Here is a 15,177-nt window from a genome sequence, read left to right as displayed (position 1 = left end):
CATGTTACTACGTCACTCTTTAGGGAGAGCTCGTTTGTCGTCTGCTTCGAGCGTCCAGTTCCGGATTGGTAGCCCACGGTGAGCGAACACGTGCAGCAGTTTTACAAATCTGTACCGATTTAAATACTGGAAGAAGGAGCGACAGGAGAAAGGAAAGCTATGCTTTGTAATGATCATTCTTCTATGAAATATCCGTGCTGCTCACGTGCAAGGTAAATGGAAGGGTTCAGCTGCGTGTGTGTTCTCAGGCCATGCGAAAAATATTGCTTATAAAATTGGTTGCTGACCAGACACTCCAAAATATTTTTTAAACTTATATTTATCGATATTTACCGTAACCTAAGTAGTGCAAAATAGGAATTTTCACATTCTTCACTTTATTTATGAAGCCTATTTAACTTTCTTTTCCATAAAGCAATTTCAGTTTGTGTTCCATTTCTGTTGCGCAAATTATGATCAAATATTTTTGTGCAGTTAAGAGAAAATGCACTGAGAAAATTACAGTAGTTGCACAGTACATATCTATACTTAGTTTATGTATAATTATTACAAGGAAATAATGTGTATAACCATGGGCGTATTTAAGGGGGATTCAACGGGTCCAACCCCCCTCTTTTTTAGGTTCACTAAAATTACCAGTTTCCTTGTTCTATCCGCTTGTTCATAAAAAAATCCTTCGGACTTATTTCATTCTCCTAATTAGAGACGTATAGGACGGGATACGGATGGGAAGGGAATTTCTGCGATAAGAAACTGATTTGAGACTGTCAAATCACTTTTTTCCCCCTCGAATCATATTAAAGAAATTTGGTTCTTAAAAACGTAGTGACACAAGATGAACAGAAAAGTATCAATACTTCGTGACTACAAACACACAACTTTGTCGGCTCCAACATCCCCTCCCCCCCATGCTCCCCAACAAGCTTCCGGCCAGCAGTGTCCTGGATTTTCACTTACGAAATAAAGCAACCCTAATCATACCAAAAGTTGATCCACCCCCCCCCTCCCCCCCGTGAACTATACTGCGAAAAAAGCCGCCTCATCTCGATACCCCGAACGCATTAATTGGTTGGTTCACAACTTCACCACTAAGGATCCTATCGAGACGAGACATGGCAGCCTTGGTCTCGTTCTCGTTGAGAGTTGTAAATATCTGTCTCGTGTTTATTTGTAAATGTCTCATTGACAGTCTCGTCTCAATTTATAAACATCCGTCTCGGTTTGGGAGGGCAATTCTCGTTCTCATCTCAAGTCTACAAAAATATAGAATTAACAACGTATGCAAAGGCTTATCATTATAAATACAAAAAAAAAACTTTCTTAATATATATATATATATTTTGACTCCTCGTTTCGACGGTACAGCTCTCGAAAACTAAATATTATCCTGCTTATATATGCAAACCAAACTGCAGATTCAGAATTATCAGGAATGAACTGGCGTTGTAATTATTATACACAAAATTCATGATTTATCTGAGGAAGTCGCATGTTCCCGGTTTGACTCTCGTCCTGAGCATGACTGTTTCCTTGTGAGTGACATTTCATTGAACTGGAAATTGTTACATGGGAGGATGTTTGCTCGAGACTTTGGGGACAGCTAGGGGGATGCTTCTATTGTTAATGTTAGTGTTGCTCACGAGACGAGGCATGTTCCGTCTCGTCTCATAAAAGGAGATGGGACAAATGAATGTTTTTGAAATGAGATGGGACAGAAGAAAAAGTTCGTCTCTTATCATGGCAGGTTGGGTGATACTTAGATTGTGCAGTTGGTGGTAGTGTGTGTGTGTGGGGGGGGGGGGGGGGTGTACTTGTGCACCCCGACTTCGAATACTGCTTGCAGTTATTCATCTTCATTGTAGCGATTAGCCAAAAGTGGGAAGAAATGTGATGTTAGAGATGATACATAATAAATTAACCATGCCTTCTCATCGTTGCGGTTAAAGAAGTGAACGGACAAGCGACGTAAAAGTAGGCTAAATACAAAAATTTGCAATATATATATTAACTGAAGAAAACTGTCATATACTGCAGGAAATTTAAAAACTCACCGTACCTTTTTATACCGTATCACCTCTTATATTGCAGAAATTGGCATGTAAACCAGTGTGTTCTAAAAGTATTATCTTAACATTTGTGAAGAAAATATGCTACCTTCATTTGGTGCAAAGGTACATAAACCTTAATCTTAAAACTCAGCTAGCTTATCTACAGGGTAGGGTTCTTTGTAGACAACGAAACCAGACAGGATGCCTTCCAATGGAGACGTTTAAACGAATATATTATTTAAACACAGGATACATGGAGTAAGAATTTTACATGATAAGCTACATTCTTCTATAATTTTCTCGTTACAGTCAATTTTCATCTCAATATTCTTTTTATTATTTATTTTCTTTATTTGGATATTCTTCTATATGTACTTTCTTCTTAGTGGGCAGATCTGGATCGGGACTTCCTTCTCAATGGGCGGTCTGGACTTCCCTCTTATTGGACGTTCTGGGTCGGGACTTCCTTCTTGATGGACGGCCTGGATCGGAACTTCCTTCTCAATGGACGGTCTGGATCTAGACTTCTTTCTTAATATGGAGGATATGGACTTCCTTCTCAATGGACGTTCTGGATCGGGACTTCCTTCTTATCTTCTTTGTAAACTTCCCTCTGGATTTCAATTTATTTAGGTTTTGACTATTTCACGAATGCCTTTATCCTTTTCCAACTTTTTCCTTTAAGCTTTGGGAATAATACTAATATCCTCCCTTGGGGCTTCGATCGGAACGCGCCACCACTAACTAGGTACAACAGAGTGTATACTTGGTGCCGCCGATTGATATGCGCATCAAAGTAGGTGCTACGGTTAAACCGCGCAACCAAAAAGTGCTGTGGGGCGTCGATCGGAACGCGCTCGCCACTGATGTAAACAAAATTTCCCCTATAGGAATGGTAAATCAATCATACAGATGCAATATCTGTTCAAAGACACAAACTTGTATCAGTGCTTTGACTTCCTTAATTTTCATATTAACTTACATGTGATCACTGATTTGATTTATAAAATATATATATTAATTTACTTCTTTCATATTTATTCTTTGTCTTCTTATAATATATTCTATTGTTTTTCATCTTTCCAATTTGCTTTGTTCTCATTTATAAAGTTATTCACATATATCATGCCAATTCTTAACCTTGCACGCCTGGTGCTGCCATCTCTATTCTTCTTTGGCAAACTATTTACATTACTTGGTCCTATTGGGTACGTAACAATATTATGACGAAAATAATTGTAATTCCAGAAAAGGCATTCCTATAACATTAAGTTCTTGCCAGTCAGAACTAACCTATGTATTCGCAATGAACAAGGCTGTTTACGTGTTCAGCCATTGACTGTTACAAGGTTTGCTTTGTCACCTTAATGGGAAAACCCTCTACCGAGTGGCTGAATTATACTAAATATAGTATACTGCTAGGGCATAATTCATCTCCAAGAAATGGAGCACAGATTTTTGCACTGGAAGTTGTAAGATACTTGTTTTACACAGTAACAAGTGAATTTTCTGTCGCTTCCGGGGCTCATGGTAAGTTGACGGGACGAGCAGAAGCCCCGCCTGCACGCATTTCTAAGTGATGACGTCAGAGGACCTCCTGTCTGTGGAGAGGATGTTTTCAAATCCGTGACGTAGTAGGTGAATTTCAGCGGTGTTTCAAGGCGTGTTTCTCGAGAACCAAAACAAATATCGCCGAGATATTTTGCACAACTCATGTTTATGTCATTATCTGTAAAATGAATGGATTTAAAACGTTTTTCATGTCAAAGTGGAAATGTCCATTGCATATACAGATTTCCATGCAAAAATAAAACATATACAAAGACTGGAAAGAAAATATAGTTTATTTACTTAAATACAATGACCACAGAATTGTAAACACCCAAAGAAAGTTCAATCACATATCATCTTCCGTAAAATATGTTTTAGGCATAAATGCTACAATACAAAAGAATATAAAAAAATCTATACTAATCCGAATCTTACATCTTGTATTTTTATAATGGGATAAGCACAAAATTCATTTCATTTAGGTGAAAAACAGAAATGTAGCATTCTAGTAATAAGGAGTGATAAGTGTAAATATGAAATGCAACTGAATAATATTTACTAGTATCCTCAAGTAATAAATATAAAATGAAAGCCAAGTTATAGGAAATCTCCATCTTCCAAATTCTGTACATTCTTGCAAAAATAAAACCTTTTCCTGAATTTGAAATAAACAACAACATACACAATCCAAAGAGAATGAACAAAACATTTAAGGCATTTAAAGAAAATTTGATGTTCAAATGATTGGGAGAAATGTTAATGTTGAATTGCTAAAGTACTTCTCATGAGTAACGATAAAAAAATATATCTCCATGGAATACTGTTAACTGATTATAATTATTATTATTATGGTATTTTGAACATCTCAGTGCAAGTCACCCTGAGAATAGTTATTTCACTTTGACTGCTTTTCTCAGTAAAATTATCATGGAAAATAATTATAATCAATAAATTAGGTATTCATGGTTGGTAGCTAATGAGAAAAACTTATTTTTACCAATATGAATGCAGAGTTGTAAATGAAAACAATAATATTACTTTATGATGAAAAGATATATCATGTACAAATTTCTCAAAATACGCTAAACATTGTCAACTTAAGTCAAAAATTCTCCTGAAGTACAAAGAAAATTAATATTTACATCAAAAGACACATAAAATATCACTTATGTGTTCGCTTGTGGAATGTTAGATTGTGACCCTGAGTGAATCTTTTGTCGCATATGTCACAGGCATAGGGCTTTTCACCTGTATGAGTTCTAAGGTGTTCCTTAAGTAAATTACTTGAACGGATTTGTTTTCCACATATCTCACATGTAAATGGCTTCTCTCCAGTATGAATTCTTACATGTGTTTTAAGCGATTGATGGCTTCTCACCAATTTTCCACACTCCTCGCATGTAAATGATCGTGGCACACTGTTGTGGCTCAACATGTGTTTATACAATGCTCTCTTGTTGTTGAAGGTTTTCCCACACATGTCACACGAGAATACCTCAGGATTGTGAGTATTCATATGAGTGTAAAAAGTAGAACGAGATATAAAGCTAACTTCACAGACTTTGCAACGGTACGTATGTTCCCCCGTATGTTTGTTCTCGTGGTCTCTAAAAACATTTCTTGAATAAAATGCTTCATTGCAGTACTTGCATTTGTATGATGCATCCTGATTGTGTATTTTTTCATGCAACTTTAAATGGCGTCTTCTTAAAAATGACTTCCCACACCTTGCGCATGGAAACCGTTGTTCACTTGTGCTGTGAATTTCCATGTGTGTGGCTAGGCTTCCAGGTGCTAACATTTTAAAGCAAATCTGACATGGAGCCTTAGGTATACCTTCATGAACACGTTTATGAAAACGTAATCCTTTCTTTGTTTTATACATTTTGCCACATGTCTCACACTGGCAAACTTGGTGATTTCTTTTGTATGAAACACTATCTGATGATTGATTGTCATCTTTTATCAGTTCCTGTGGGTTCGCATTTCCCTTGCTGTTATGTCTACCTATATTTTCATAATTTCCTACACCAACTACTTCTCCTTCTTGCACTGTGCCAAAAACCATGCTGCTGCTGTTGTGACTTGCTATACTGTCCCCATCATCTTCAACAGTATCAAATTCTTCTCCCTGCTCTATGTCATACAGTGAGTTCTTGCTATTAAATTCGATCATACAATCAAAATCACTTTTAATAGCACCATTTCCTCCTTCTTCAACCATGCCATATACTGCATTCTTGTAGTCATCCCCAGTTAAATTTTCTGCATCAAATCCTTTTTCTGGTATTGTGTCAAGTAGTGATTTTTTATTTGGTTTATCATCTGTTCTGAACAAGTGGAAACATCCAGAGACGATACTCCTTGCTATAAGTTCCCTAAAAGACAAGAAAAATTGAAATGAAATTGGTGGCTGAATTTTTTTAATATTCCATATATATTTTTTTATATGTGCAGCATACATGCCTTAAAAACATTACCATGTACTTCTATTTGTACTATAAATATGGAAAATCTAATTTCAGCACATTGCAATACTGATTCGAGCAGAAAAAACACCAATCAAATTAATACAAAGCATGACGTAGGGGCATCCTGCACTGTGGCTTTGGGTTTGGGCTCTGAAACGCAAGCTGGTTCGAGCCTTCTGGGGAAAAGCTTTTTTCTTGACATTTCGTACAGTGTATGTCACCAGTGGCCACCCACCATCGTGAGGAAATTGGGGAGCTATGAATGAAGAGCGCAACATAGTTGTGGAAACCTACAATGACTAGGTGTTCATCCTGCTAACCACACATTACCCCATAACTAGTTGAACGATAAGCCACCTCTGCTGAGGCATGTGGGAATGAGGCTGGCGGTCGATAAGTAAACCCTGGACCTCAAGGGCTGTTATGCCAGAGGTTAGTGTTATTATAATGTAGGGGCAGGAAACGTTGAAATTAAAATGAAGTGCAGGTAAATGTATGTTCAGAAGATAATTTTACAAGCTATCTGCATGTAGGTGGCAGATCTACTTTAAATACTATACTACTTTTCCGGATTCTCTGGAGTAGCGACGTGCAGAGGGGTAAGCTTGTGGGTGGGGCCAGACAGAGTGGGGAAGGGTGCGGGATGAAAGCAACGAAGTGCTGCGCGGTATAACGGCCTTAAAGCTAAACGCTTTCTGCTGCCAATTTCTTATCTTATTCTCAACAATGGCCAGTCTGGCCCGTAGTCAAAAAATTTATGTAAGGGGGGGGTGAAGTTAATCCTAGAGGGGAAAAATTTTTAATATATTGTGTCGCATTGGCAGCTATAGCAGGGTACACAGAGGCACTTGCCCCCTCCCCCAAAAGAGATAAGTAACAGAAACTGCAACAAACAAACAAACAAAAAAAAACTTCGAGCAACATCAAATAGCAATATTTCGATAATGACCTTTCCAGATTGCCAAAGAATTTAGAATATTGTATAAGTTTAACATAAATAGGCTAATAGGGACTGTATGTACTTGATATTTACAGGTCGATAATGTTAATAGATGATTAATATGTACCAACAGCTTTGGGACTCTCTGTCTCAAAACACACTCATGTACTGTTTTACCACTTCGTTCAAATAAGTTCTCGAACACATTCAACACTATGCGGCGCTCTCCTGAATGCAGAGTTCCCCTAGACTTCCGAGCTGACATGTTTACTACGGAACTACTGGACCAAGAATGAGCAGTTGAATCGCACCCTCCCGTGGATGCCCCTCCCCTCCGCGCGGTCATTGGACGAGGCACACACCCTTCAACATGCGCCGAGAACGCGTTCTCTTACTCCAGAGAATCCGGGAAAGGAATATAGTAAAATGTGTACTACAACTTCCTCTTAAATATTATTAGCATCGAATCCTTCTCCTTTTTCTTTCTACAATCCTTTTGTTTGCAAATGTGAGTGAAAAAATTAAACATCTCTGGGGTGTACAAAGAAAAAAGTTTATTTTCAAAATAACGAAGCCTTAAAAATCAAAATACACTTAAAAAAAAAACATTTTCATATTTGCCTAGCTCTTCTTTTGTACATGTTTTAAACAAAAAATAATAATAGCACAACAAGATTTGAAAAATACAGATCTACACTAAATACAGATTCGAACAATTTTTAGAAAGTTCTGTCCAATAATCAGATAAGTTCTAAATAACTGATACATTTTGAAAGTAGTAGATTTCGATGTCCAAATTCGTTTAAATGGTTAAATATGTTTACCACAGCATGAACTCACAGTTTATTTACACATGGATCAGGAAGGAATTAATGCAGTAATGCTGTGCCAGTTGTGAGGCATAGATATTTATTTAAATAATGGGTATTAGTAAACTTAAGAAACATACATAAAAATACATTAAACAAAACATAATTATAGGAAATTCCCACATTCCAAATTTTATAATTTTTAAAAATAACTATTTCTTCTCAATTTGAAATATACAAAATTAGTCATTTTTGACAAAGATGAATAGTTATAACACCATTAAGCCTTGTTTCCATGATTATGAAAAAATTAAATATGCTGACCAAGGCAGTAATTTATTTTATTAAAAAACATAAACTAAACGTAACGTTTCAACCTTCTAGCAAGGTCTTCTTCAGACTCTGTATCAAGTACAAAAGTCTGATACATTTTGAAAGTAGTAGATTTCGATGTCCAAATTCGTTTAAATGGTTAAATATGTTTACCACAGCATGAACTCACAGTTTATTTACACATAGATCAGGAAGGAATTAATGCAGTAATGCTGTGCCAGTTGTGAGGCATAGATATTTATTTAAATAATGGGTATTAGTAAACTTAAGAAACATACATAAAAATACATTAAACAAAACATAATTATAGGAAATTCCCACATTCCAAATTTTATAATTTTTAAAAATAACTATTTCTTCTCAATTTGAAATATACAAAATTAGTCATTAGTCTTTTGTACTTGATACAGAGTCTGAAGAAGACCTTGCTAGAAGGTTGAAACATTACGTTTAGTTTATGTTTTTTAATAAAATAAATTACTGCCTTGGTCAGCATATTTAATTTTTTCAAGATGAATAGAAAAAAATTCACTGCATGTTATAATTTGTTTTAGAAAATTTCAAATTAAGCAACATGAATGCAATATAACATTGATACTGTTTGATGGTAAAATGATTCATCACCTTCCAACTTTTCAAAATATTTCTTGCTTACAGCACTCCAAATATTACTACTTGCAAAGAAATTAACATTATGAATTTCAACATATATACCAGAAATTTCCATGGTGTCAATAACAGTTATGTAACAAAAAAGAACAATATTATTTGTGATTTTCTTGCGGAATGTTAGACTGAGTCTTGGTGAATCATTTGTTGCAAGGTTTGTTTCCTGTGTGGGTTTGAAGTAAAGTGTTCCATATATGCCACATGTGAAAGGCCTTGCCCCCATATGAATTCTGATTCAAGGTTTCTAAGAATCTTTCCACACCTGCCACATGTAACAGTTGAGCTGAAAAGTTCGTAGGCTGACTCATAGATGGCGTTACTAGAATTAAATCCATGTGATTTTTACTTAGTACTAACCTTCAAATGATACGTGTATAAATTTCACAGCTGCCGGATAATTAGTTCGTGAGATATAGCATTGTGAGTGAAGCAGCTTTTGTTATTGTGAAAAAATGGATAAAAAATAATTTCGTGTGTTAATAAAGCATTGCTTTTTGGCGAAAAAAAATACTGTTGAAGCCAAGGCTTGGCTTGATAAACATTATTCGGACTCTGCACCAGGAAAATCAACCGTTGAGAAGTGGTTTGCTAAATTTAAACGAGGCGAAATGAGCATCGAAGACGATGCACGCAGTGGACGACCCAAAGAGGCTGTTACCGACGAAACATCAAAAAAGTCCACAAAATAATTTTAAATGATCGTAAAGTGAAGTTGATCGAGATAGCTGAGACTTTAAAAATATCAAAGGAACGTGTTGGACATATTGTGCATGAATATTTGAACATGCGAAAGCTGTGTGCAAAATGGGTGCCGCGCGTGCTCACAATCGATCAAAAGCAACAACGTTTTGATGATTCGGAGCAATGTTTAGTGATATTCAACCGTAATAAACACGAATTTTTCCATCGATATATTACAATGGATGAAACATGGCTCCATAACTACACTCCAGAGTCCAATCGACAGTCAGCCGAGTGGACTGCACGTGATGAACCGAATCCAAAGCGTGGAAAGACGCAACAGTCGGCTGGCAAGGTTATGGCATCAGTATTCTGGGATGCGCACGGTATTATATTCATCGATTACCTCAAAAAGGGCCAGACCATCAACAGCGATTATTACATAGCGTTGTTGGAGCGTTTAAAGGATGAAATCACGAAAAAACGGCCCCATTTGAAGAAGAAAAAAGTGCTGTTTCATCAAGACAATGCACCGTGTCACAAATCAATGAAAACGATGGCAAAATTATATGAATTAGACTACGAATTGCTTCCCCATCCACCATATTCTCCAGATCTGGCCCCCAGTGACTTTTTCCTGTTTGCAGACCTTAAAAGAATGCTCGCTGGAAAGAAATTTAGCACTGATGGAAGAGGTAATTGCCGAAACTGAGGCCTATTTTGAGGCTAAAGAGAAATCGTACTATAAAAATGGCATCGAAAAATTGTATGACCGCTATAATCGTTGTATCGCCCTCGAAGGCAACTATATTGAATAATAAAATCGAATTTTGTCAAAAAAATATTTTTACTATGTTAGCCTACGAACTTTTCAGCCCAACTGTTAAATGACTGCCGCATGCTGGTGTGCATCACCACATGAGGAGACAATAATTTCTTTGCATCAAAGTTTTTACAGTGCAACAGGATGTTTAAGAATTTTGAAGTGCCTCATAATCTTTAAACCACAATAAGACTTAAACCAAAATAGCCCTATTGTATATTTTCACATTTTTGTGTCTATCATTAATTTGATAGTGCACAGAGGCTGAAAAAATATCCTAAATGTGCGTTTCAATTGAAACCGATATGAATTGAATTGTGAATGTAAACATTGACATTTCTTCATGATGAAATGATACGATGCACAAACTTCTCAAAGTATGTTATACACATTACCAACTTAACATAAATTCTTTTCAAGTATCAAAATTATAGTTACAGCAGAAAACATGTACATTATTACTTATGGGTTCGCTTGTGGAATGTTAGATTGTGAGCCTGAGTGAATCTTTTGTCACATATCTCACAGGCATATGGCTTTTCACCTGTATGGGTTCTAAGATGTTCCTTAAGTAAATTTCTTGAGCGGATTTGTTTTCCACATATCTCACACGTAAATGGCTTCTCTCCCGTATGAATTCTTAGATGTGCTTTAAGTGATTGATGGCTTCTCACCACTTTTCCACACTCCTCGCATGTAAATGACTGTGGCACACTGTTGTGCCTCAACACGTGTTTATACAAAAGTCTCCTCTTCTCAAAGCTTTTCCCACACAAGTCACACGAGAATACCTCAGGATTGTGCGTTTCCATATGAAGACGAAAGGCAGAACAAGATATAAAATTAACTTCACAGATTTTACAACGATAATCACGTTCCCCCGTATGCTGGTTTTCATGGTCTCTAAAACTATGTTTAGAATAAAATCCTTTGCCGCAGTACTGGCATTTATATGGTGGATCTTGATTGTGTTTTTTCTCATGATTCATCAATGATGATCTGTCATAATATGATTTGTGACATTTTGTGCATGGAAAATTTTGTTCCTTACCGTGACGTAGCATGTGAGCAGCTTGACTTGAAGGGGTTGCTAGTATCTTTGAACAAAATTTGCATGGAAAACAACGCTCTCCATTATGGATATGTTTATGATAAACTAAGCCAGTTTGTGTTGTGTACATCTGTCCACATATCTCACATTGGTAACTATTTTTGCGCTTCCTTCTGCTTGGTATTTCTTTATTGTCCTTCTCGGTCTTCATCATTGAATTTAGCTGTGAATCTGCACTTTGGATGCTGCTATGGCCAGATATACTGTCAGTATGATACCCCAGAACTTGAGTATCTTTTTCTCGTTTTTTATAATTTCTTTTTGTGCTCCTTTTCTTCTTAGAATCTGCCTTTGGTTGCTATAAATTTACGCTATTTTCGCTGCTGTGTCCAGCCACATTGTCAGTATTATTTCCCTCAGTTTCAATTACTATCTCTCGTTCTTTATAATTTATTTTTGTGTTCTTTTTCTTCTTAGAATCTGCACTTGGTTGCTGTAAATATACGCTATTTTCGCTGCTGTGTCCAGCCACATTGTCAGTATTATTTCCATGAGCTTCAATTGCTTTTTCTTGTTTCTTATAATTTATTTTTTTTGTTTTTCTCTTCTTAGAATCTGCACTTGGTTGCTGTAAATTTACAACACTATTTTCGCTGCTGTGTCCAGCCACATTGTCAGTATTATTTCCATGAACTTCAATTACTTTCTCTTGCTTTTTATAATTTCTTTTTGTGTTCCTTTTCTTCTTAGAATTTGCACTTAGTTGCTGTAAATCTACACTACTTTTGCTGCTATGGCCAGCTGCATTGTCAGTATGATCTCCAACAGTAACGGTTCCTTTTTCTTGCATTGTATCATACATTGAGTTTCTGCTGCTGTGTCCAGTTACATTGTTAGCCTCATCTGCAGTAGCATCAAATTTCTTTTCTTGCACTATGTTATACACTGGTTCCTTTTTGCTCAGCTGTGATATATTGTCATCTACATCATCCCCAATAACACTGGTTCCTCTTTCATGCACTGTGTCATGCATAAAGTTGTTGCTGTTGCATGGTGTTATACTGCCAGCATCACATGCTGAGTTCTTGCTGTTCTGTTCCGTTAACTTCTCACTATCCTTTACCAAAACATCAAATCTTCTTTTTTGTACTGAGTTGCTGTAGTGTCCTTCTATATCGTCAATATATTCATCAGTGGCATAAAACCCTGCTTCTTGCATCGGGTCATATATTGATTTCATGTTGTTCTGTTCATTTAAATTGATACCATCATCTCCAATCGCATCAAACTCTCCTTGTACTGTGCCATACATCAAATTCTTGCAGTCACGTCCCGTTAACTTATCATCACGTCCTACAGCACATCTTTTGTCTTGTTCTGAGGCAAGTAGTGACTTCTTCTTAGGTTTATCGACTGTTTTAAACAACTGGAAACATCCAGAGACGATGCTCCTTGCAATAAGTTCCCTAAAAGACAAGAAAAGTTAAAATGAAATCCTTGGCTACGTTAGAATGCATACAATCATTTGCTATTGATACATTTCTTAATATCTGTACACTTTCTCCACAATAATCATGGTTAAGAACTCGCTTTCTTCCTCTGCACTAAATAGATATTTTCTATTGTACTTTCATTCTCTTTTTCTCTCTCTACAATGTCTTAAAAAGTATAATTTGCTGTACACATTAACTCCTTAGAGAAATTTAAAAATAAAAAATAAATAATTTTACTACGCATGTTGAGATGGGTATCTTGGAATCACCACAGGGAGATTAAAAGTCATTCTGAATTATTATATATTATTATTTAACATGCTCATAAAAATATACTACCTAAATTATGATCATTGCAAGTGAAATAAATCAATGTCCAAATATTAACTTTTTCGAGTGGCAATCTCATTGTAATGTCATTTGTTTTTGAACCTGTTGCTTTTTAAATATAGGTTTAAAACACTGATACTGAATCATCATGCTCTCATTTCCCAGGTTAAAATCAAATCAAGTGTGTAATCTGATACAATACAGCATGTTATGCACTGAAAACTCCACAATTTACGTGGAAACACAGTTGACTATTCAGGGTGGCCATTCTAGGACCATGATAAAATTCAAGTGTAATTTCCGGTTTTCAAGGCGAATTATCCAAATATTCAAGGATAAAGCAGATGTTTTGTCTATTTCAACAACAGCATTATGATTTATTCCCTGCTCTACAGTATCTACAACCGCAATGTGACAGTCTATTGTAAAACGTACTCGTGGACATTTTTAGAAGGCAACTTTTAATCGGTCAACTGGTTCAGGAATTATCTCAGACTGGGAGAGAAAATCAGCAAATGTAAATTAGTTCTACACAGTGTAGAACCTTTTCATATTTAAAGCATTTCAATTGAGTCCAGGAACCTCTTTTCCGGATCAATTTAAATACAGTCTAGGAACCTATCCAGAAGGAATTTAAATTTGGTTCAGGAACCTTCTTTCCTGGAAGAATTTAAATTCGGTCCGAGAACCTTTTTTCAGGAATGATTAAATATGGTCTAAGAACCTTTTTTCAATTAAACAATACGCAACTTGGACCGAATTTAAATTGTGCGAGAAAAAAGGTTCCGGTCCTTCAGCGGAACCAAATAGAACCCATTAGAATTTATGGATTCCTGGACCATTAAGAACCCTGCTGGAAAGTATGAACAATCACAATTCAAAACAAATCTGAACTCCAAATCATGTAGTCAAAGTGGATTATTGCAGTGGAATATTACATATTTGTATTTTTCTTTGTTTAACGCCCAAGTGCAAACAAACATTTGGCATTGGATGAAATTGATGAAGGACACTCAGAAAGGAACAGACGTGCCAAAATAAGTACTCAAACCTAGAACCTTCAGTGGCAAGATTGTGAGACTATCACAGACAGCTGAAAATGATTGATTGATTGATTTGGTGTTTTAAGTCCACTTTATGCACAGTAATACTAATCTGGACTGGACCTACAGTTTAAGGTGTGATCCGAACCACTATGTGCCTCCACCAGGTATCAAACCCAGAACCCCTTGATTACAAGGTGACAACGACAGCTGAAAATGATACCTACCATAATATGACTATCACATTTACTTCATATCTAGGGTGCTTGGCCCTTAAGTCACAATCTGTGATTCCCTATTGATTTCATTTAAGTCACACTGAATCAATTACAGAAAATATTATTATTTTATACTGGGCTAAAGACTCTGAGTAATGGTCCAACATATATATATCATGTTTGTAAGGTTCAATATTAAAGGAAGAAACATAAACAGTCTTCTGTAAAACTGCATTTTCCTAAACAGCCAATATTTTAGAACAAAACTCTGTCAGATTGATTTAATGGAATATCCATACTTTGACATACATAATATTCTGGACAACTATTAATGACCAAAAAGGCTGTGATGCTCAAGTACTGGTCCTGGTGGAAATCAATAAGAGTATCAATATTACTGTCAATTCACAGTAATACCGATTCAGGTTCCACTGTATATGCATGACATCACGTTTTGAGAGGTAAAAAAAAAAAAATCTCAAGAGGCACAGAGGAAAAGAATTTATTTTCCCAAACAAAATCTTATAACTGCACATGTACACAGTCAGGTCTAAACTAACTTCTGGCAAGCATGCATCAGACACAAACTAAATAATCAAATACACAACATAGTTTGTAATGAATTCCTTTAAGCTTGTAAAAATAACATGTGCTCCAAACTATTCACAAGAAAGTTTGTGCTTCATGGAAACACTACACATGTTTCGTCAGCATGAA

Source organism: Lepisma saccharinum, chromosome 20 (genome assembly GCF_977018435.1).
Source record: "Lepisma saccharinum chromosome 20, izLepSacc3.1, whole genome shotgun sequence".
NCBI lineage: Eukaryota > Metazoa > Arthropoda > Insecta > Zygentoma > Lepismatidae > Lepisma > Lepisma saccharinum.
Note: the sequence above shows the minus strand (reverse complement) of the source record.